This window comes from Lepisosteus platostomus, chromosome 13 (genome assembly GCF_059453375.1).
Source record: "Lepisosteus platostomus isolate fLepPlt1 chromosome 13, fLepPlt1.hap1, whole genome shotgun sequence".
NCBI classification, from domain to species: Eukaryota; Metazoa; Chordata; class Actinopteri; order Semionotiformes; family Lepisosteidae; genus Lepisosteus; species Lepisosteus platostomus.
Genome location: NC_142623.1, coordinates 6,659,599 through 6,683,127, shown reverse-complemented (window position 1 = coordinate 6,683,127; position 23,529 = coordinate 6,659,599). Strand labels below are relative to the sequence as shown.

General features: G+C 39.8%; 1 protein-coding gene across 5 annotated transcripts in view; it reads right to left on the bottom strand.

The window, feature by feature from the left end:
• Window positions 1-23,529, bottom strand: part of hivep3b (HIVEP zinc finger 3b) — a 114,465-nt gene that overhangs the window by 22,265 nt on the left and 68,671 nt on the right. For 3 of the 5 annotated variants that reach the window (XM_088602818.1, XM_088602819.1, XM_088602817.1), the window contains one exon: window positions 21,694-21,776. The exons of 1 other annotated variant lie outside the window; for it this stretch is intronic. The gene's annotated coding sequence lies outside the window, so the exon portion shown is untranslated. Of the gene's footprint in view, window positions 1-16,526; window positions 16,994-21,693; window positions 21,777-23,529 lie in introns of those variants that run through there. One more of the 5 variants, XM_088602821.1, reaches the window with a different exon arrangement.

Genomic DNA, 23,529 nt, shown 5'->3' with positions numbered 1-23,529 from the left:
TCTATCACAGGAACAGATATGCAGGCAAAGGTTTATGCCATGCTGAATATAAGAAAAGAGACCCAACTCTTCGTCTGTGGAGCCTTCTTCGGGTGTGACACACCTGAAGTGACTCCTGCTGCCTGCACATTCATAGGGCACAGCCAGATACAAACACACTCACACCAGGACCATGTTTTTAGAACATGTCTTTGGACTGTGGAAGACAGCCACAGTACCTGGAGGAAACCCACATGAACATGGGGAGATCATGTAAACTCTATACAGAACTCCAGAAATGCTAACCACTTTGCCACTCTGCAGCCCCTGTTATCTAGCATTTTCATCTATATCACGACCAATAGTGCCCTTTTAATGCTGATATAGGGTGGATCAAAGAAAATGTCAATATATAGAGTATATAAAGGAATATGAATGTTATTAGACGAAAACTAAACCAAATTGAGCATATTCTGTTTAACATTCTTACTACTGGATTATTAATTCCAGATAAGTGCCCTTTGTTTTTAACATGCTTCATGTTAAGGCAAAACCATCTGGTTCTGTATAATTGTTACCCAGTAAATGATTACCCTAGCAAGGGTGTAGTCCAGTCGCTGCAGAGATTCAAGACCTGATTCTCTGGTGTTGACGAGACACACTTGGCTGATGAGCCTTGTTGGGACAAATGTGAAACAGCACTTTTGTGTCTTTCAGCATAACAACAAAGCAACATATTACTAGGCTGTTAGGTAAGTGAGTGGAGCTTATGGTGATGCTATTCATCCCACAAAAACATTTCCATTTACAGAAAATCATGAGAAAGAAATATCCTTATATAGTGAACTGCTGTTATCTTGAGAACAGGGAATACCCAAATTCTCCAGATGTCCGAAAATTTCAAATGCTGTTCATGCTCCTAAATTTAATCCTGAAATCTTTATTTCAGTTTCTGCTTTAAACTCACAGTCATCTTTTTCAAGAGAGTTCATTAAGGCTCCAAACTTCTGCTTCAAGAACGAAATCAAGCAAGCAAGTGGAACTGAGCAGCAAACAAGCTACAAGCTACAGGAAACATAAAAGGATATTTTTTACAAGTTATTATAGCATTCCCTAATTACAGCCGTTGTTATTATTCAATTTCCCCCACTGTGGCAGGTTGAGAACCGGTTAAATCACTTCAGCTCCTGAGCATGACAAAGTATGCGTCATCACACAAACGTTATGCTATACGTTGAAGAAGTGACACTGGACTTGCCAAAGAACCACAGGGAACAGTGTTTTAAGTGGCAGGGGTGTTCAGCAAGATATTGAAAACCTTTCAATAAAAATATTCTCAGCAAATTGTCATAATTTACTAAGGATTTTATAAACATTTTTAATTGGATGCTGTTTTTAATGGCATCAGTTCTACTCTACTAGGATAATAGAATGCCCTTTCTCTGTCCCTTTGAAAGACTAATTGTTTTACTCTCTCCAGATCTAACCTGAGAACTCACCTTTTTAGATGTCTGATTGTCCTACAGTTTATCCTGTATGTTCTTGTTTGATTTTTTCTTTTGTATTTTTTCTCTTTCTTTCTCTATCGATGTACAACATCCTAGGGTTTGGACACTTTATTTTTATTGTTGTTTTATGCCAATTGGCAATTTGCTGACCACATACTGTATCTATCTGGAAAAATATAGTTAAATGACTTCACTTAGAAATTGCACAACCTCGTAAATAATTGGCAGAGGACCAGCTGACCTTAGAGATTAAACTGATTAAAATATTTTGTCTGTCAATACTGCATTCATTTCCAAAATATTTTTTTCAAGTAAAAACTGAAGCAGTTAGCAATAAGTATTAAAAAAACAGGTCTTCATTTAGAAAACCAAATGATATCCCGCTATCTTCCATGATACATAAATTCTAAGGAAGCCCTGCCACATACTGTCACGCAATGCTAATTTTAACTCTGAGGGTTTATAACACTGAGGTTCAGCTACTTGTTTTGCAAATTGAAGGATGGCCTATAAAGATTGTATACAGACACAAATCTTGTACGGAGCCTCATCCTAGAGACTTTATTTTCTCACTCTCATGATGGAAGAACATAATAAATGTTAAAAAAATTGAGAAGTAGAGTTTGGGCCATCTTGCTCTTTGGGTTGCTGGTAGTTTGTTGATTACAACAACACAGAACACCAGTTGGAGTAGTGAGAAATTTCTTAGACAATTAAATTAAGGGGGAACTTTAAGCGAGCCAGATAGTGAAAGCCCAGAGTGGAATTTGGCCAGCACACCAGTTTTTGCCCCAGGAATCCCTTACTCTTACGAACAATCTCATGTGATCTTTAATGACCAAATTCAGTAGTCTGACTTTGGTGCAACATGTCATCCGTCTATAGCTCACTGTTGCCAATCGCCATACTGAGGCATTGGTTTTAGAGTTTCTGGTCAAAAAGACCCTAGGTGCAAGTGTGTGCTTGCTTGTGTCTGTGTGTCCGCCCTGTGATGTTCAGGGGTCCCATCCAGGGGGTACCCTGCTTCGTGCCTGTTGCTTGCAAGGATGGGCTCTGACTCCCCCCCACTGGATAAAGCATTTAAAAAATAGATGGATGGTCTAAAGAGTGCCACCTACTGGCACTGGCACTAATCTCACTTATAGCAACAATCTGGTCTCTCATCACACTAGCTAGTGTCGGAGATTTGTTAAGGTCAGACTACAAGGCAGCACTTCACTACCTAGTATTAAGTAGTGATTGTCGTGCAGTTGCAATCACAGCTACGATTTAACCTTTATTAGTTTTCTGCCTTGCAAATATCGCCATCGAGAAACGTGCTACTTGTATTGCAGGAAACATTCAGGTCTGCAGTTTAAAATTGTCCCTAAAAGGGCCACACTTGAAGCACTGCACCAATGTGAAGAAATCCTAAATATTTCTTAAAAACAGAGACAATAATAGATTTTAAGAGAGCACTGAGTAGGTACTTAAACACACATACTGTATAGCCCCTACCACTGTATAACTTGCTTGAAAAAGGACCGTAAAGCAGCTGTTATTTGTATGAAACATTTCTGTCATTGCCTTCAGTTTGACGTTAAAGTTGATGTGTTTATCTTATCACGAAAGCCAAAATATGAGTAAGACAGGAAACGCAGTGAAGAACAGTGAACAATATCATCTTCACCCTCAGTCCATCTGCACACCATTGATTTCTTCCAAATGTCTGTACTTGTCAGTCATCTGCACAGGATTCCACCCAGAGCACAGAGAAAAGAAAACGATTCAAAGTCTTCACCAGACTGTTTTAACCTTCATTTTACAAGCTTATCCTGGTTTCTTAAAGTGGACACTTTGACACAAAGATTTGAAAATTCCTTTCAATTAATTTTGACAAAAGGCAAACAGATAAGCAAGAACTTTACCAAGAGTGTTTGATACAGATTGGATGCTTTAAATATGATTTTTTGGTGCTTTTGCCGAAGGCCACTACTTATCTAAAGAGCAGGCATGGCACATTGTACTATAGAACTACCCAATCAGTCTCAAGTCATTTAAGAAAGTACTCTACAAGAACACATTTTACAATCTCTTCTCTATGGATTGCCCTAGAAATGCCCCATGTGGCCATGTGGCATAGCAGACTAATGCTAGGACAAACCAGGGTCAATAAACCCCACCAGAACAGAATGCATAGTGTAAGCCTTTAGTATTTCCAAGTATACATTGTGCAAATCACACCCCCAAGTGTATGATTTTAATGTCTCTGACTGATCATGCTGTTAAAGGTCTTTGATGAGTCAATGAATACAATCATTCCAGAAGAAGGCAGATATGAATAATCTTTTGCTTCAAAGATCCTTTCTGTGGCTTGAAAAGGTCCCAAACAGCAGCCACCCCCTCTCTAGACCTCAGTTTTATTTGTCTGTCTCTCCACAGTGTCTAAGGATAAAGAAAACTAAAGATGCAGGCCAAGAAAAACTCATTCAGGAATGTGTCAGCAACAACAGCTTAAAAATAAAATGAACACATCTTCTTGGCAACGAATGGGGTGTTATCTGTTACTTGCACTGCAGCCAATGCTGAACAGAATGCAATCCGACAGTGAAATCATCGAAATAATCTCATTACTGTACATTTTGCCACCGTGCTTGAAGGTTTTCAATAATGCCGAACAATTTATCAGCAAGAATTCCACTTAATTGAAGCACCAAAGGGTTTTAAGTTCAGGATGATTGGTGCTTAATGCCATTAACAATTATTTTGCAAAGATCTGTTTCAGAAAGGAAAATATGACTCAAGTTATTGCCATACTGTGTAAGCAGTCACTAAATATACTAACAATTTCAAGCCAAAAGAATAATCAAAAATCTTTCTTGAACATACTGTACAGTGCGGATGCCAAAAGCAAAACCTTTTTTAAGATATAAAACAATTTCCAGTGTGCAGCACTAAAGACAAGGGCACCAGAACCTCCTGATGCTCTATGTTCCTCCACCACCTGGTTATTTAAAATGAACAAGAATCCATTTTTAACCTTAATTCAGTCTGTGCAGGTAATTTATCCAAGGGTTTTTTAGTCTGGCTACAGCACAATGTGATCTTGAATTTGAAACACACAGAACAGACAAGAAAGAATCCCTTCTTCCTTCCAAAGACGTATACTATCTCATCCTGAAAAATTATGTTCAGATTCATTAGTTGGCCTATCTGACTTTTCCTGGAATGCATCACAAAGTCCTGTTGCCCCCAGTGGAATTTCTAACTGTAGATGAGGGTGGCTTCCTCAGCGAGTTATCTGTCTGACTAGTACCGTCCCAACACTGTCCTAACACATGCATTCATTCTCTCTCTCCTCCAGTCTCTTCTTAGGCCTTGCTGTCTTCTCCCACTGAACCACTTGGTAGCCTGCAAACATGATGGCCAACAAGACAATGCTAAAATAACAAGGTGCAACAGACAGCACTTTTACATGGTAATCGAATGGTTCCTGAAGATGGGTGGAACTTTCTGTGTTCAATGTGCCATGGTGTCTGGTACAGTACAGAGTGCTGCAGCACTTGTACAGCCACACACTGATCAGTACCAGGACAGCAGTACCTAGTCAAACTGCTCTCCCAAAATTGTAGAATAGGACTGAACAAGAACAGTCAATGGAATAACACGTCTTAATACATCAAGAATGATTAGACGCAATGCTAAAAAATATAGATAGAGAAAGGTATTAAAACATTAATTTTCCTCATCTACTTTCTATTCAGACTGTCCACATGTCATTTTTGTATACAAAATAAATTTAATGTGATAGATGTCAAACTACACCAAATGAAAAAAGAAGAGAATATTTAATGAGCCATCAGAGGAATACTTTATAACAGTCTTTTCATGTACTATATGTCAAATGTTTTGTCTCTTACTAATAACTCCTCTATGTGCATTTGGACTTTTTTTCCAGTAAGCATTTACTACATGTGTATTATCTTAAACTGATAAAATGCTTTTCATGCCAGTTCTTGAACTCAAACGAATAACACTTTCTAGGAGACCAAAAAAACGAGGATTAAGCTAATCAATCTCCAATTGCATTGTAGCATACAGCATACAAAAACCATGCTTCCTTACAGCACAAATATTAGAAAAGGAAAGTGAAAACCATATTAGTACCTTGAAGTCTGATAATGGCAAGGTTTGGCCAATCTCTGAAGTAGTACTCATACACTGCATTTTCTTGATTAGAACAAATGTGAAAATTACTACTTAAGATGCAACCTTGAAAAACCTCCTCTGCAACAAAAAGAATTTGAACATAAGAAAATTACATAAGGCACTATTGCATGTTGATTCAGACATTCAGACATTAAAATAAGCAAAGGCAAGTACAGTTGAATTTGCTCAGTATACTCACACACTCACACAGTATACTCACATACATCAAGTCAGGGCCTTGATACCATATTCTGCAGTGTTTGTGTCTACTCTCTATAGTTGTGTCATATTCACATCACTAACAGTTCAAGACCGCTAATTTAAAATTGGCAGATCCCTGTATATTTGCCAGGCAATATATTCTTACAAAGTCACTGTGTGATAAGACACTAAGCTGAAGCAGAGCAGTGATCATCACTCCTGGTCATGCAGTGTCAAAGGGTCTTCCAGTTTTCACTCTGTCTGAGCTCTTAATGACTTAATTGAATCAATTATTGACTCAACAGGTATGAATTAAAATTCCCTCCATATTGATGGTCCCTGTAAAGACCTTGGATCCGTGCCTAACCAGGACCAGGAGGGAGAAAGAAAACTAAAGACTGTTTGTGAAGAATTATGCTATGAAGCCTCTGCAGCACATCACTTCTGAAAAGTCCTGACGTGGAAAAATTTTGCTGGAATAGTCAGACAGCGTGGCAACGAAAAGTAATCACACCACATTCCACACAGAAACAATGGGAAAGTTCTGGCTGCATAAACCAATGGCTGAGAGACTATACTGACTGTCATGTTATGTAGTTAATATTACTTCTATGCTGTACTTCAGCATTAAAGGTTCAATTTATATCTACTTAGGCATTCATGCCAAGATGTTTAACTGTGTCAATCACAGTGCAAGTCATGAACATCCATTATGGTAAACAGCAGGCTGGTGCAATAACTGTCTTCTTCTACACTAGATCCTTCAGGAAGCGGCAAAATGAAATTAAGTAGTTGGAAGTGACTCTCAATCCATCAATGCAGCTCAATAGCACTGGTAATGAAGAGTGACGGCCACACTGCAGCCTTCAGCTGAGGAACTCCCTGTGAGAAACTTCAGACAACAGGCAGAACATGAAGCAGGGGCACAGCCAGGGGCTTAACAACCTTAACCATCCTACTGATGTGCTTCTTAAACAGAGCGGTTACAATGGGTTTAAAGCAGAGTAAGAACAGCGATTAATTATTCACTAGGCTTGGATCAGTGGGATGGGTGAGCCCATGATTAGTGAACTAATACGATACACAGAGAATGTCCAGCTTTGCTCCATTTCCCAGTGAGAAACACAAGCGTTAAAAGCCAGGTGGAGGCTGCCGCTCGGTTGTAAAATAAAATGGTCTCCTCTAATCTCTACTGCATTACAAACATTCACTTTCAATCAAGGATTTTCCTAGAATAAGCATACGCCATATGAATATGCATCTATTACTTTCTGGTAATGCACTTGGGCGAATAAATGATTCAGTCTTCACGTACATGAAAGCAGAAGAGTGATGTTACAAAAATTGACCGAATCAGCACATTTCATTCTCACATTTTGGTACATATCTCACACATGCTTACGTTTCTCATACATACCCCCCCAGGTTACAGTACAGACTTGCGTCAAGAGTTCGTATCCTGAAACTGTTCCATCTGTCAAATGTTATGCCAGTCTGATTTCACCCATGAGCCATGTGCATTTTAGACTTACTATTTTATTTGACTATTTTAGACTTTGAAGGTAGTAGATTCCTATCCTGTCCTATTTGATGCCCTGATTAACTTACATAAACAGACCTTACATTACAATGAATACACTGCGTTCAGCAATAAAATGAAACAATTCACAGATTAAATAGGGGAAGTTATTTAGGTGAGGGCTACACAGCCAGTAGGTACCATTTATACACATCTGTAAATACTTATGCAAATCGGAACTTAATCTATGATGGTTTTATGTGAAGTAAGTGTTTCGTAACCAGGGGAGGGCATAGTACATTGCTTTGCAGGGTTAACCAGAGAACAGGTTTATCAGCTGAGCTGAAGAACAATGTGAAAAACTTCAGACCTCCCCACGGCCTCGCACAGAAGCATTTATTTCACGCTGTGATTACACTATCATTATTTCTAACCTAACCACACTTCCTGACTGATAAAAAAAATTAAAATGCAAGAAACAGTCTCATAAAACAAATTTTAATCATTTAGTATGTACATAGTCACTGTTCCCTCCTCAAAGAGTGAAAGATCTATGCCTGCTTTTATGAGGACTCAAGGGAGAGTTCTCGCTCATGGATCCACAGAGAAGAAATGACTGCATCTCCCTGTGCAGACCTCAGGTCTGAAGCTGAGCTCCAGAGTCCCGTTAGCTTCCCTTTCCCCATGATGTACTTCATGAAGCTGTTTACACTTCACAGCCAGAGCCCGTTGGAGACCCTCCCTGAGCCGTGATTGGCACCAGCCTGCGGAGAGCCCTGGTCGGGGCTGGGAGCCAGATCTGTGCTCGAGGCAGCAGGGCGGAAGTGTGCATGAGGAGCAGTGTGCAGAGTCAGCACAAGCCTGGAGCCAGAGGAGATCCAGGGGAAAGCTCTCTGATGTGCACTGCTCTAGCTGAGCACTGCTAAGCAGCACTACAGAATACTAGAGAAGCGGCCTCCAGGCCAACAAGAAAACAGAGTATGGTGGGCCATTGTCTGAACAGGCAGAACAAGATGACTGTCTGATGTGCCTCGCTATCTGATTGATCTTCCTGAGAATCTACTCATTCACAAGCCAATCAATCGATCAGTCTAGCCAGCTCAGGCTGAGCTATTTCAGCTCTGGTGTGAAGTAAATCCCTCTGGAACTAGCACTATTTTGTCGTAATTTGCAATAAACTGACAATAAATCATTCTACTTTGAAATGCTTAGGAAACACAGCTGAAATCAAGACTCGCATGGATATTATCCAGGGATCCTTCCTGTTATAAGAGGTTTCAGTAACTTTCGTTGCTGTTATCTGTTTCATCTACTCTGATAAGGGGAATAACAGCTCCCCTGCCTGCTGTCTCTCAGGCTCTCTATTCTCCCACTGTAATGTTAGCAAAATATCTAGTGTTTAACAAACCACCTGACTCTCAAGATCTCTGCCATCACTCAGTTAATGGAATCTTAATCTTTTTTGTATTTCTGTGGTTTAAAGGCGTACATACATCAAATTACACGTGCACTACAATTCACTGGGGCCGGCACTAATTGGTGATGAAATTCTGAGGAAGAAAAGCATTTGAAAGGAAACAAACAAATGCATAAGGCAAACAGCATTTTTTAGCACTTCAAGAAAAGCTGAACAGGTGTATACAGTATTTATGTTTTTCCGCCCATATTTGTTCTCATATTGGACTTGATATCTGGTACACTAAGGATAAATGCTAGACATGTAAAATCTGATTAAAAACCAGCCCAGCAGGGAAGCTAGTGCTTCTGTAGTCTTGTGACAAGGTGTGAGGTGATGGCTTAATAACAAATTCAGTGTAAATTGGAATATATAGAAAGGGGGGGTGGGGTGGGATAAGTAAGAAAATTCACACACGCTTCATTTTTACACATTCGACCTCAAACTTGTTTCTGAGAGGCGGAAAAATAGGTCACGCAGTTACACAGCTCATCTAATTAAATCTCAGCTGAGACAGGGAGGGACAGCAAGCCAAATTCATTTCAGCAAACATTGTTTTTGTTGTACTGCACTAAGTAACTCACCATTGCAAAGGTGAGAAATACAATTATTTTTTTATTTTTCCGTTTAATTATTAGTCTTTTAAGTCTGACGAATCGAAAGCAACTTTAAAACATCTTCACCTTCGGTTTTTCAGTCCAATAGAGTCAGACACTGACGTTATCGTGTTCTCCTTGTTGGACAACAAAAATCACTCAATATATTCCTGTAATTAAAAGCTAAAAAGACAGAGGGCAGTCTGGAAGCAACATGTAAAGTCCCTACCTTAGCTCTTTAGTACATGAAAACAACACACATATCTGCAGCACATACACAACACAGTCACACAATCATTTGAGGGTTTCTAAACCTCACAGCTACAGGTAGGATACAGTTTAATTAAATGATGTTTTTCTGCTGACGAAACAGGACCATGTTGTGTGTGTAGGGGTAGCCAAAAACATAGCCAAGCCTTTGCAGGCCCATGTGCACACGTGTAGTGTTGTTCTGCACGGAGAGTTGCCAGTTCTCATTCACTCAACCTGAACATGCTCGGACCTGCTGGCTCTCGGTCAACTGTAGCGCCATCTACAGCTTGGCATATGTTGCTGACCCTCCTCTCCCCCTTAGGCCTCACGCGTACACAGCCAGGCACTACTTAGCCAAAGGGGATAAGGTGGGGCGTACTCTGTGAGGCCTTGTGGAGGAAGAACAAGTGAAGTCTTAACATGCAGAGCCTCAGCTGAGATCAGGGAAGCCCACACAATAGCCAACTTTAAGGGGAAAAATAAATTTAAGCACAGTTTTATTCAGTAAATGTCAAGACACACACACATATACTGTGTATAGATATAGAAACCATATCTAAAGTAGGTTCAGTATATTTACTATATATGTCACTGTACTCTACTACATATTTAGTAGATACAGTATCTATGCACGATAATGTCTAAAGTGGGAAAAGAAAGCACAAGGAAACTAAAAGTATGGTGCAGTGTTTTTCTAAACTGACCCCCTTGTTGCTTGAAGTAGATTTAGAATTTTATTTGCTTATTGAAGTCTACATTTTTAGCTTTGTTAAAAGGTATTACTTTACCATATCCATCTACTGAACCTTTCTAGTGCCAGTCACATAGAAATCTTTCAACATTTGTCAGAAATTGTAGTGTTAAAAGCCAGCCTTGCGCATTAAGTTCACATTTGGCACCATGCCCCCTATCATTAACCATGAAACACTACAAAGGCTCTTAATAAAAGGCGCACGTTAATAATAAGGGGACTGCAAAGCAAGCAGATTTTCAGATTCTGTCGCAGAACCTTCTATCCTATCAATGTAAAAAGATTTACTTCATGCTGATATTATTACCACTTGGGGAACATGTATACGCTGTAGGTAAAATTTGCTCTCAGCTCCTATAGTGCTCAATCACACTAATCATCGGGCAAGGCATTTGTTACATAACAGTTATTAACAGTACTGAAAACTGCAAATGTTGAGAAGAATTTTTATATTTCCGACACTGACTGTTTTATACTTGTTCATATAAAGCAGAAATAAAAATCTGCCTTGTGTATTCCTTGTGGTGAACTTGGTTGCTGCCTATCTAAGAATAACAGTGTGACGACACAGCCGCTACCAAATGACCTCACCGTGGCAACGTTACACAGGGCACAATGACCAAACAGTGGGGGATTATTCCACACCTCACACCTCACAGGCCCGAATGCGACACCTTTCTCCTAGCAACTCTCAATGTGACAGGCTACATTTCAAAACGATTCAGGGGTGTCCGTCTGGAAGCTGTAATTACCTATCGGACAGGAATTAATGCTCATCATCTCTACAGCACTTGAAGAGCATGGAGCAGGCCAACTGTACATTGTTTCAACCAAAATTTCAAAATACAAGTTAAATAAAAATACTTTTGCTAAAATCTGTGAGTGAGCCGAAGATCATTTTCAAAGTGGATGCACGTACAACTACTTTAACCTACGTTTGACCTTAACATCAAATTTTTATTTTTCTCCTGAATTTGGTTAAATTTATATACAGTATATGTGGATAAAGCATGTATATAGATATGTACAGTATACTGTAGTTACCTCTGCATGTAACTATACAGTATATACGCATACAAATCATATATTAAAATGGTCTGTTAACATGGTTTTATTTAAAAACCGATTTAACAGCCACAGACAACTTTATTATTTTAAAGTATTCTAAATTAAAATAACTCAGAATTGTCACAGGCCTTCGAAGGAGAAAAATGGGAAAAAAAAACACAGCTTTGCTATGAAACGATTAAACAGGACTGACCTGCAGCTGCAGGTGTGTAGCTAGGCAAAACTACATTCTGACCGCATCCATGGAAGAAATTCTTAAAGGTTAAAGCGGCAAAAAAAGAGCTCAAGGAAAACAAAATTTTCATTTGTTAAAAAAGCTCCCTTCAAACGCATTTAAAATTTTCTGTCATTTTCTCCTTTTCTCATTTATGAGAAACCTTAACTGGTTTCTATGGAAACCTGCCTAAACTGAACAGCAGAGGACAGAACAAGAGCTTGGGATCTAAATTTATCTTCTAGCAGTGTCCCTGTGTAGGAATATACAGCAGTAGGAGAACTGGGGGACTGCCTTTATGTGAAAGCCTTCACCATTGCAATACAGGTGAATGGCTTTGCACAATGTGCTAAAGAACTCAACCTGAACAGCATACAGACGTGAAGCCTAAAAATAAACTTGAACACCATGGCACAATCCAGTCAACTTCCAAACCAGATACTACTGTATATCACGGCACAATCCAATCAACTCCCAATCCTGGTTATCCTACACTGATAGCTTTCCATCCACTTAAGCTTTTTTTCCTGTTTCTTCATGTTCTGCTTTACCCCACGAACTGAACTCACCAGGTCTCAGTTCAATACTGTTCATTTGCACTTACCCATCCATCCATTTTCCAATTCAGGGTCGCAGGAGAGCCTGAGCCTATGCTAGCAAGCAACGGGCGCAAGGGAGGGTACACCCTGGATGGGACAGCATTCCATTGCAGGGCAGACTGGCACAGACACACACACACATACTCACACCAAGGACCCCAGAACCCAGTTAACCTCCCAGTATGTTTTTGGACTGTGGGTGGAAACTGGAACACCTGGAGGAAACCCACACAAACACAGGGGGAACATACAAACTCTACGCACCCCAGGTCTGGAAGCGAGCCCAGGGTCTCAGCGTTGCAAGGCAGCAATGCTAGCCACTGTGCCACTGTGCCACCCTCATTTGCACTCATAAAGCTGAATTTTGAAAGCATTTCTCAGATCACTCCCAGTATTGACTGACTTTGTAGTGAAATGCAGCATGAACAACTCATGATACGGTACAACAGTATTAATACGGATACATGTTTATTCTGGCTTTTTAAATTATATATTATTGTAAATGGAAGGTAACCACGATACATTTCAACTATTCGTTTTAAACTAGTCTCAAAAGCTACGTACATCTTTAACAGATTTCTGAGACGTCCATATAAAAAGCTGCAGCTTTGAACTTCTATTTAAGTAAGCTGATGTTTCATCACTAAAACTTTCTGAACCTTGAGAAAACAAAGTATTCAAGAGTTTTTGGCATAGTTATAGTTATACAACTTAAATATAAGTATAAAGGACTTGTGTGCTCGGGTGTTTTTTGTCACTGACATTTGTTTCTTTCTGTTTGTTTGTAAAGTTAAGTGTTATTATACAACAAAATGGCGCATTTCAGTATTTCTCTGAAACTCCTTCTTAGTTCAACAAGCTCTGCAGCAAGACATATGTTCAGCCATTTCCCCCAAACTATTCTCCTTGAGTTCTCTGGTCAATTTTTTGCAGCTAAATGCTGTTTTAAATCGTTATGTCAAAGAGTGCATCACATTTTTTTAACATAAACTGGGGGGCAGGGGGACGTCAGATTAAAGGTGATGAAAAGTATTGTTTCAGATCCCAAGTACAGGGAAAAGAAAGGTCTCGGAACCAAACTAATCAAGACAAGAGTGCAGCATCTCAGGTGGGCGCCTATGCTCAGTTGCTGTTTATCCAATTTGTTTTCGCTACAGTTTTCTGCCAGATTCCTCCTGCCAATTATCATTTCACATTTACTTTGCAATGTTTTCGCAGTGGTTTGGGGGATCTTCAATCAGACTGTAGTGCTTTCAGACAGACAGCAGAACGGAAACTGAGCAGGGTGGTTCCCATGTTAGAGAGCAATATCTACCTAAAACTATGTCTGCGTATACTTTTATTTATCCATCCATCTCTGTCTTCTTGTGTCTATCTAATCTATCTTTCAGCATCATAGTTGTAACACTCAAAGCGCATATAGGAAAGTGCACTTTGTTAACAAAGCCCGATGTTATCTATTTATTTTGAATAGATAACATCAGCTGTAAGACCGTAATGTAAGGCAGCAATTATCTGGTGTGATAAAGGGCATCATTGTTTGTTAGGTGAGTCACGGCACTGCACAGTTAACAGCAGAGTTTCACCACAGAGTCACAGAGGATGTCCCTAATTATCAGAGAAAGCACCCGTTCTTAATCTCTCTCGAAAAAACGTACAAACAAAAGCCATGATATGCAGAAAACGCAAGCCACACTCATGCATCACTTCTCTCCGGTGCCAAATGTAAAAGGTAACTTTTTCAGAAGTAATAAGACACTGCAGTCAAGTTTTATTCAAGTACATCCAGTACTCTGCCATGTCGAGCAACATGCCACCTGCTACCGAGCAGGGGGTACTTCTTCACAGTTAGAAGTCTATGCCAGTGTATGTTATACAAATAGCTCAGTTAAACAAGAACAGATGTCCACCGCACTGAAAGTTGCTAGAGAACAATCTATGCCAGGCAGAAAAGATACATTCACTTCAGTTTTGATGAATAGCAAGAATGTCCTCAATTTTTTTTTTATTCAGGGTAAAAAGTCCACATTAGTCGCATAGCAAGAACTGTAATCAGGATAACCGCGTTAAACGAACACAGGAACAGAACAGGACAGAACAGTGATGTCCTTCCATGATCCTTAAGAACCACAGTCCTGTAGGTTTTTAATACCTTAAGACATTAAGGTAAGACATGGGCAAAGTTGGGTAAAAATGTTGATTGAAACAAAGTCAGCTTTCTGGAGTGGCTTGGATTTCATACAAAACAAAACTTAAATACGCTTTAGTTCTGCAGAGTTGTTCAGTAAGCCTGTAGAGATCTGTAGAACATCTTTTGTTTCCAGTTCTGTTTAAACATTGAATAGTACAATTTTCCTGTGAAACCATTTGAAATATGGTTTCATTAATAAAGAGCATCATTGTTTGTTAGGTGAGTCACGGCACTGCACAGTTAACATTAGCGTTTCTCCGCAAAATCAAGCATTTGCCTGTTTGCTTTTATTTTTAAGCCGTTTTGATTGAAGACTTTAATCATACCAAGAGGATTCTTTTGATAAATAGAAAGACTTTGATTATTGTATGGTTCTTCACCAAAGAACAAAAACAGGTATTTTCAGGTATTACAGAGAAAAAAACATTATAGGTAAAACATAACACATCTCGGAGAAAAACAATATCAAAGTATTCAAAGTAAATGAACAAGATATATACAGTATGGTATCTTAATTATTTCTAATTTTGTACTTGGTATTGCATGTTTTTAAATGTATTAACAAAAAGTCATTTTTTTATAAAAAGTTAATGGAATATTTTAATATCTTCTAAAACATTTTATCCTACTGATATTATAACCAATATACTTCAAGTAAGGTTCATAGGCAAATATATATATATATGTCTAATTAAATATATGTCTAATTGTCCAATTATGAAACATCGCACATATAGATTATATATAGTGTAATTTGAAATTAAATGTAAAGTAGTCTTATGAATATCAGGGCTCTAAATTATATACAGTATGTGTTCTGTCCATATTCCAGATAACAAATGGAAAAATATACAGTATATCTCATATAGCTCTCAAAACAACACATATTTTGACGTTCCAACGTTCTGTGAGGGAAACCTCCTTGCTCGTTACCAAAAAATTGGTCAACAAATAGGACCTTTCACTGCAGAATCTGAAGGCTGTTAAGTGTGCGAGAAGGGTCTAGCACTGCAGGGGCTATATAGTGTTTACTCCTAATAAAACAACAGCGTTGAAACAACTACTACTAGAAGAGCTCCAAGTGAAAATGCATTAATTCATTCTGAAATGTCTTTAGATGTGAATCACACTTCCATAGTACTTTTACAGATATCAGCAGTCTGCAAAGCACTGAATACACAAGCACAAAATAAATGTCATCGTTATGTTACCAATGATAGTGTATTCATTGGTAATATTTCAGATATTTTAATAAATGAATGGCCTTTTGAAGATCCAGAGTGTATGTGTTACCTCCTGAAGTGAGCAATAATATCAACATAAACAGCACTTTCATATTTGATCAGAAGTCATTTAACCTTTTTCTACTGTTGCCATTCTCACTTGGTACAGATATCAGATACTAGGCATCACTGAATATCCCCATGCTGTTATTAACAAAGTACCGCCAATTTCTTTCAGTCATATAAGTGGTCTATTGTGTTAAGATACTGTGTTAGGATTCTCAAAATAACACTTCGCACAATTTGTTCCAAACCACATTCAAGGTTGTATGTACAGATTCTTAACATTTAAAACAGGGCATGGTTCTTTTTAATGTTTCACTGATTGAAATGAAATAAGCTTTATTAAAGCAACACCTGCATCTTTATCATTTGATAACAATTCCATTGCAACTGTAAAATGTGATCACAGGTCTGTAGGTTGTCTGGTACACATGCCATGTCTAAGCATTTAAAAGATGTTCCTTGGCGTTCACTGTACACAGAACAGCCCCCTGGAATATGACAGAAATCCCGCTCAGAAAAGCCCTGTGAATTACACTTTGCCGATGCCTGTGAAGCATCCAAAGAGTCCATTCATTAAAACCTTGCCCAATAGGATCTCAAGTGGAGGTAATACGCACATCACATAGCACATTACTGCAGAGCACAAAGACAACAGACATGGTCAGCTACAGCAATAACCACAGAAACCGAAAAAAACATGACAAATCTGCTTTACCTTGTAACCAAGAGGTGTCCGGTGGTGTTGATTACCGATCTTAGCCTTGGGAGTGTGCATGAGTGTGTGTGTGTGTGTGATTCAGAGAGAGCGTGAGACTGAATGAGCGCGAGAAAGAGCAAGAATGACTGTGAAACTGGAGGAGCCGAAACAAGACTCTGCTCAGTGCCACTCCAAGAGGCAGGTAGTGGAGGCACTCGAGCCTCTCAAGTCCATGTGGAAAGCAGCATCCAGAAACGGAGAAATGGTCGCAAGGTAACAGGAAAAGAAAGAAAAAAGCTCAGTCTGTGCGACTGCTGATGATTCAAGGGAGAGAGGAGAAGCGTGTCAAGTGGCGATGCTACGGCTGCCTGCCTCTTGCGCTGTGCTTGCTGGGCGCTCTAGCGAACGTGCGAGCTCTGTGTGAGTGAGCGCGGCGGAAGGCAGTGCGCCTGGGTGACTCTCTCAGCCCGAGGAGCAGATCCCCTCCTGTGACAGCTCTCGCAAGTCAGCGTTAGTCTGTGCAGAAAGGGCGGGGAGGGCAGTGGAAGGGGGGGGATGGGGGGGGCTCGTCTGACTCGGAGGTGGCTCGCAGATAGTAAAAGTGATCGGGGAGCTCCTTATTTGGGCAGTGACATCACGGGAAGTTGCCTGGGGCTGGCGTGGAAGCGCAGCAGCTGAGGGGAGGGGCTGGCTCAAAAGGGAGTGAGATGGAGGGGGGCGGGGTGGGGGGGGAGCCTGCATTTTTGACATTGTTTTGCTATCCGCCACAGCACATTTCCTGTCGTCTGCAAAGCGGCTGGGGTTATCGACACGCTGAAAGCAGGGAATCCCTGGCACAGGATCAAAAATGGAGCTAAACCATAAAAAAAAGCAGACAAAAGGAATGGTATGTGACCAGAACAGAGCCCTGGGGACAGTTCCTTTCTACTGTCTTTTCCTCTGCAATCACAGGATTGATAGTTAACCCTGAAATCTCCACAACCACACATCACGGCACGCCATAAGGCCTGCAAAATCTGTAGATTTTAAAAACTGAAATTGACACTGTGGACAGCAAAACAAAATCGAACGCATCACCTCAAGAGGCAGCGCATGCATGCAGTAAATCTTGAAGAACAGTGGACTACTGCATAATGAAGTCCTTCCTGAAGTCTGAATTCAGATCTGCTGTACGCCTTTCTGAGAGGGCCTTGAGGCTTCAGATGGGGTTCAAGGCAAGGCAGCAATACTAATCCCACAGCCATCGATGCGATGCTGGAGACAGATCGAGAGCAAGTAAACATGTTTACATCTCAGTGAAGATCTAGTCACTTTTTTTTTTAATCACGAAAGGAAAATAGGCTGGTAATTCTCATATTTCACACTGAGCACAGGCACAAAGATGAGTGAGTTCCTCTGAACTCACGGGCTGCTCTGTGGGTTTCAAGACAACCATGACAACAGACTGGTGCAAATTTAAAAAAGTGAAGAAGATATATCCTTCTGACACACCAAGGAAAACCATTCAAAACTACAGACCCACATTCCAGTTCTTTGAGTTAAGTAGCTTCGAATGATTTTTACCTAACACATTTCCTCCACAAAGTATTTCTTACTAATAGGAGTACAGAACCAGAAAAACTGTATTCTCTGTGTTTTTCCCTCCAACTGATTTTGAATTTCCTTGGCTCAAAAGATCACAGCTTTGTTTATTTCTTTGGCTAAGCAAAACTGACATATCAACATCTTGATTTTATTAAATTCAGACAATATCTTTAGAAATGTCTCAGTTTTGGGCTACCATGAGTTGTGTAGTTGAGCGTAAGGGAAAGGAAGTTAGAAGCAGGTGTGCACATATACATCCCTGCTAAATAACTATATTAAATAAAATATTCTGATTTATTAAAGGCAAAACTGGTTATTTTAACATACAGCTCACTGTACATTCATGTGTGACACATTATGTGCTAGCAAGGACCTCCATGTTGACTGAAGAAACATGCAAGAACAGCCAAGACAGAAAAGTTTTATTGTTTTCTAAAGATGGCTTCTCGTAACATACCAATACATTCTGTTAGACCAGCAAGACTGTCAGACTTTGTCAATTTGTTGCCTGCAATGTCAACTGTTCGTACATGTAGAAATATTTTTTGCTCTGCATTCTTTTTTTCTACAAAACTGTATTTTAATTAATTAATTATTATTATTAATTTGTGGTGCTGCCAGGTAAAAACGAAAGCGAACTGATACAGGTGATATAACCAATTAAAACTCATCTAGATGACACAGGTTAGACCTGAACAACTGTAGCAAGAAAAAACATTTCAAATGCATAGTATAAAAAAAGGGGAAAAGACATCTTTGAGTATTCAGCACACTCCTAATTAATCAATGAATTAATTAGCATGTAACTTTGCCCTGTGAAATCCACCCCAGTCATGTTTTAAAAATGGAACCTCTCACAATTACCACACGTCAACTCACTGCAGAAGACTGTATTGATCCAAAGGTCACTGAGAGATCATTTGAGAGACTGGGAGATAACGATGGTGGTGCCGAAAACTTCGATTGCTTCTGTCTCTAGGCAAAGGGGTCATTTCAAGCGAAAGCTTGAAAACCGACTTTGAAGAGTTAAAGCATCATTTGGGAGACAGGCTTGATGGGAGGTGTGGAGATTAGGGTGTTAATTAGTAAGTCACGCAAATATTAGGAGCCCTGCACACTCACCACTCCGTTTGCTCACAGTCACATGGGTCTGAGTCACTTTTCAAAGCTGTTCTACTACCAACTCCAGGAAATTTCATCTTCTCTTTAAAAACGTCAGTGCAGCAAGTCAATAAAAATGTTTATAAGGCAAACAAATTAGACTTGATGCACATCATCGCATATACAGTATGTGCAAAATGTGCCGTATCGATAGAGGTTTCTGGTTACACTCAGCAAGTGCCAGAACTGGCTTTACATCAGCTGACACAAGGGTGAGCAAAAACAGGAGCTCTTACTGCACAGCTGCTTAGCAATTTCCATTATGGTTCTTAGCCATGTATATTTGCTGCAGGACAACGTCTGAAGCTGAAATGACTGCAGGACACGTAAAGCACAGCACAATGACATTCAGAAGTCAGCCGCCCTTGGAAGATCTGTCCCCCTCAGCCTCTCTCTCTCTGGTAATCTCTCTCTCCACTGGCCACCACCAAAAACAGTTTCCAACGCGAACCCCTCAATACACTATCAATGAGAGTGTTGTTACAGATAACCTTCGGATGGTATTGTTCTGCCATGCTGTTAGCAGCTGTATTGTCTCTCAGTGAATATGATCTTTGTAATCTGGACTCCCCAGCCCAGTATAGAGACCATGTGAAACCACAGGACCTCAGCCAGATACGAATACATCCTCAAAACTCCCCTTGTTTGGGGATTTCTAACATCCGACTCTTATTTGTTTTTTGTTTTGGTTAAAAGAAAGGGAATTAAAAACAGAGGTCCTTTTGAAAATTTCTTAAAACGCATATACATTATATTAGAAGCTTATATATTGTATAGACATACTGTACTCTGCACCTTTGGTAAGAGTATACTATACTGTACTTACAACACAAAAATACAAACCAGACTATATATTACAGTGCATAAACCGATGCCCTCACTGACAGGATTATTCTGAGGTAACAATAAAGCCTTATCAAATTTGTCTCCAAGTTATGAATCTGCCTCTGTTATCTAAGTAATATGCAGTAATATACAGTAAGCAGTCTTTTGTATCCAATCAACATGCAGCAGAAAGGATACATTCAACTTGCTATCTTTGTAGCAAAATGGTTCACCTTAAGAAAATTTGTTCTAAACATATTTGTTTGAGTAAATGACAGCAGATCTTGGCATCACTTAACACAGGCAATTACTAACGAGTTTCACAAAGATTACTGTTTAAGCTTCAAGACTTCAGTTTACATTATTCAGCATCACTCAGTATAGTCTTCCTATCACTATTATTAATGGTATTTTTAAAATATCTTTTGACTTGATTTTTGGTTTCTCTTCCACGGTTTGTCAATCAAGGCATAGTTAGGACTCCCCTGCAGCAGATCCCCCATGAAAAGAGAGATTGCGCCAGAAAATAAAGGAGAGATGATAAGGCGGATGAAGGACAGTGTAAACAGAGTGGGGAAAAGAAGGAAAGAGGACCTCATCAGTGGAGGCAACTCGGGGTCAGGGAGGGAGGTAACCAGGCTGGAGTCCCGCTGCGATGATGAACAGGCCAACAGGCAGCGGAGCGCGATGGAAACAGGCAGAGAGTGCGATTCCTGTTTGAGTCCAGGGCTTCCCTGCTGCTCCTCCAGGCTGCACTGATCAGCACAAAACTGCTTCCCCTGAGAGGTTCAGAGGATTGTCAGCCTTTTACACACAAGCAAGGAAAAGGAGAGGGGGGCTGAGGGCTTGTGAGCACCCAGCAGTGGCCTGGAACTGGCCTTCCTGCCAACTTCCAAGGGCGGGGTATTTGGATGCTTTTGGTGTACTGACGTGAACCCCGCACAATCAAATTCTAAAGCCCCCTGGTATGTGGCTGTCAGCAGTACTAATCCTTAAGTGATAGCACGTCACAAAAAAGGCAAAACAAAAAGCAATGCAACACAGGCTGGAATGTGTTTGACTCATAATGATGATAGGATAAGCACTAAATATAATACAACAGAACTGCACTATCGGGAGCTGATTTTTCAAATCACAGTGAATTTTGAATATACCTTAACCCATTCTACCTATATAGATTTTCAAGACGAAGCAAACAAATGTTTTTGTGCCAGTCTTTCAAACAATCCTATTAAAAGGTGTTGTGTTCTGTATCCAGTGTTGAATTCTGCTTTTTTTGCTGTTATTGTTGCATAAGAACTACCAGAGCAGAATTGTAAGCTTGTGTTTACTAGTGAGGTGCCAGAGAACTCCATGTTTGAGGCTTCAGGACACTAAGTGAGAGTTCATTCTTATTCTGGGATGTAAGTGCTCAAGCAAAAAGGATTAGGCATGTTGGTGTGTGCATATCTAATGGCAAATAAAGGCAGTTGTATCATTCAGCTGTAGCCTCTCAGCAACTTCTGAGGCATTATCTTGTGAAAGCGTCTAAATCTAGTACTCTGCAACTACTAGACAAACCCCAGTAACAGTGAATTTATGCCATCATTTTAGAAACGGATTCAGAAAAACTTACTGTTGGAAGGCGTGTCTCTACGGTAGTGCTGGGTTCATGCTGAACAATGGGGATTAGGGTTCAGGGCTCTGCTACATTGGAATCTGTGAAGGAAAGAAAACATCCTTAATATTTAATTTCCTAATTGAATAACAGAAACTGAAGCAAATACAGGCACAGTTCTGCACAGGGCACTTAAGCTCACAGCTCTAACATTCTCTTCTGAATTCCAGTGCAACGCTTACAAACTTCCCCAGTTCTATTCCTCTCGGTCACAATCGTTACACAAGCATTTCTACCTCGAACTATTTGCCATAGAAATCTGTTCAACTAAAAATAAAACAAAAAATCAATAAGACGGGAGTAAGAGTATTATCAGAAGCAGGAAGAATAAATGCCAAAAGAAAATCAGGAATTATAGAGACCTTCTTTAAAACACTGCAGAGATCACAGAGTTTTGAGAGACTGGACTCACAACTGGAAGGTTATAGGTTTGAACCACAATTGGGGCACTTTACCTTACTCAGTTTACTGCACAGCAGTAAATTTACTAAGCTACATGAAAGGGTCCAAAATTCAGTCACTTTGGTTAAAAGCGCCAGCCAGGTAAATTAATGATAATGTACTGCGGGGAACTATTAAACCTGAGTGACTACAGATGGGGAAATAATTGTAATTAAAGAACTGAAACTGATTGAATTAATTCATTAAGAGCTCAAGCAGGAGGAAAATCAGAAGACCCCACTGCACCCCTGGACTGGGAATTAGGCTTGCCAAACTAAAACAGTTACTCACCTCTCCACATTAAGCTTCAGTTCAAGAGAATGGGCATACTGTACAATATTCTAAAAGCAGAAATGTATTCTTCACTTGTAACTTGCAATTTCCTTATATCCCCATTTGGGAAGGATTTCCTTTCTTAATCTTGTTTGATATGATTTCCCCACAAATGGTTCAAAGTACTGTAGCCTTGATCCCTCAGCCCAGTGAGCCCAGTGAGTGTGATGCTGATCTTCTAAATAATGAAGCAATGCCATAGTCTGCATAACAGCATATTAAGCACGAACAATACTACCACAGCAGAGTATTTTGATCACTAAATAACTGCAGTGTAGCAATAAGTTGAACCTGCAGCCTTACTCTAAAAGGCTGTGGAATGCAATGATGGAGCCCTGTCATTCAACACCGTGAAGAAGAGCTGTAGAAGTCTTAATTTATGAAAAGTGTTTCTGCACAGGCTTCTATTCCAGGTAGGTGCTGAAACGAGGCAGATGTTTTGGGGAGCAATGAGAGATCTAGGCAGATGTGCCAATGCCCCAGTGTAGCATTAGGAAGCTCTACAATGAAGTAGAGTGGAACTTCAGCTAGCACACAATCTAGGAAACTCATCAAAAAACAGCATCCACATCTCCAATTTCTTTAATTAAAAAAAAACTATTTTACTCTGCAGTTGTACTTCCATTTTTTTCTTTAGAAGTAAGATCACACTCCACAATTTCACAGTTGCACATACTATTCAGTCTTGGAAATTTCAGGTGTTTGGATTGAGTTCATTGCAGGCTTAAAGTAAACAAGATTAAAGCAAGTATTAATCGCGGCGTCCAATTGGCACATGCAATGTGCTGAAAACGAAGGAAATATCTACCTCTCCATTATCAGAAAGCCTCTCACTCCTGGGCAGTCTTAGCAACATAAAGTCTTTCCCAAAGGCCTAGTGTGTGAGTTGGGATTACACCCTGGACCAGAGACCAGTCTATCGCAGAACAAATCATACAGGAATGTTTAAAATAATCATATTTAATGTGAGAGGAGGGGAGATGCTGTGTCACTTTTTGCATATCAAAAAGTTCGAATTTC